The following is a 1,192-nucleotide window of genomic DNA, read 5'->3' as shown; positions in this document are numbered from 1 at the left end:
GTGTTAAGGAAAATAAGTAAAATTATGTATTTAATCCAGGTGGTTTGTGCGTAGACTTTGCTAATTTTGAGGCGCTGATTACTATATGACATTAGAATGTTAATCCGAACTCTTTTTTTAAAGCTCCGGCAGAGCCTAGCTATGGCTCATGAGTCACGACCCGACTTTGTGGCTAAAAGTAATGAGATTCGATTTCTTTTTTTTTTCTTTTCTTATATTTATGCCTTTTTCGTTTTTATTTCCCCGGCGGTGTTTTTTTCTTCTAAATCGAATCTCTTTACTTTTAGTCAGAAAGTTTTGTTTTCCACTTCCACTTCACTTCGACGCTTTCTCACTTGTTGACACCACGTTGATTTGTTAATTTCCTGTAAAAATATACTCCTTTATGTTTCCTCTTTGTTGTGTTTTACTTTGTTAATGTGTTAATTTTTTTTCTTGTTATTGTTCTGAGGTGTTGTTTTTCTATTTTTTGTGTATTTATATATAGCGTAAATGTCATTTCATCCTTGATGTTGTTCCTACCTTTTAAATATTATATAAATGTGTTATGTTAGAGCGTGTCTCTACCAAAACCGAACACATGTATTGAAACATGCCCCTTATGTGTATTTTCATAATTGACATGTTATATCTTGTACCTTTTCTTGAATTACACACGTTTAGGGTTAAAACGGCCAATTTTTCGGGATAGATGGACGCTTGTTAATTCTTGTGGTTGTTTAATAATTATGTGCTGTTCTAATTTTAAATTCATTCTCTTGTTAAACCTTTATTTTTCACGTTTCACTCTGTGTAGCTACAAATGATGTTCTGGATGCTTAAAACAGAGCACAAGAAATTCTGGTGCTTTAGATTAAGTTGCCTCTATCAACGTATTGCTATACATGTATACATCTTCACAGAGAATTAAAAGCTTGAAAATTAATGGCAACTTTTACTTCAACTTTTGCCATTTTTGTGGCAACTTTTTGACAACAACAAAATGGCAAGAAACACAAATGCTAGCCTAATATAATTATAAGAGTAGGCCTAGTTAGAATTAGAGTTTCTATGACAATTGAATGTTCAAAACACTTACTTGTGTTGTTGTATTTTGTACTCGGAGTATTTGATAAAATGCTCAAGGGTCGATGTTCTTCTAACCCGATGTTCATCGATTATACATGTAGTGTAGGCCTGCATTACCGTATAT

Source organism: Aplysia californica, unplaced genomic scaffold, assembly GCF_000002075.1.
Source record: "Aplysia californica isolate F4 #8 unplaced genomic scaffold, AplCal3.0 scaffold00148, whole genome shotgun sequence".
NCBI classification, from domain to species: domain Eukaryota; kingdom Metazoa; phylum Mollusca; class Gastropoda; order Aplysiida; family Aplysiidae; genus Aplysia; species Aplysia californica.
Note: the sequence above shows the minus strand (reverse complement) of the source record.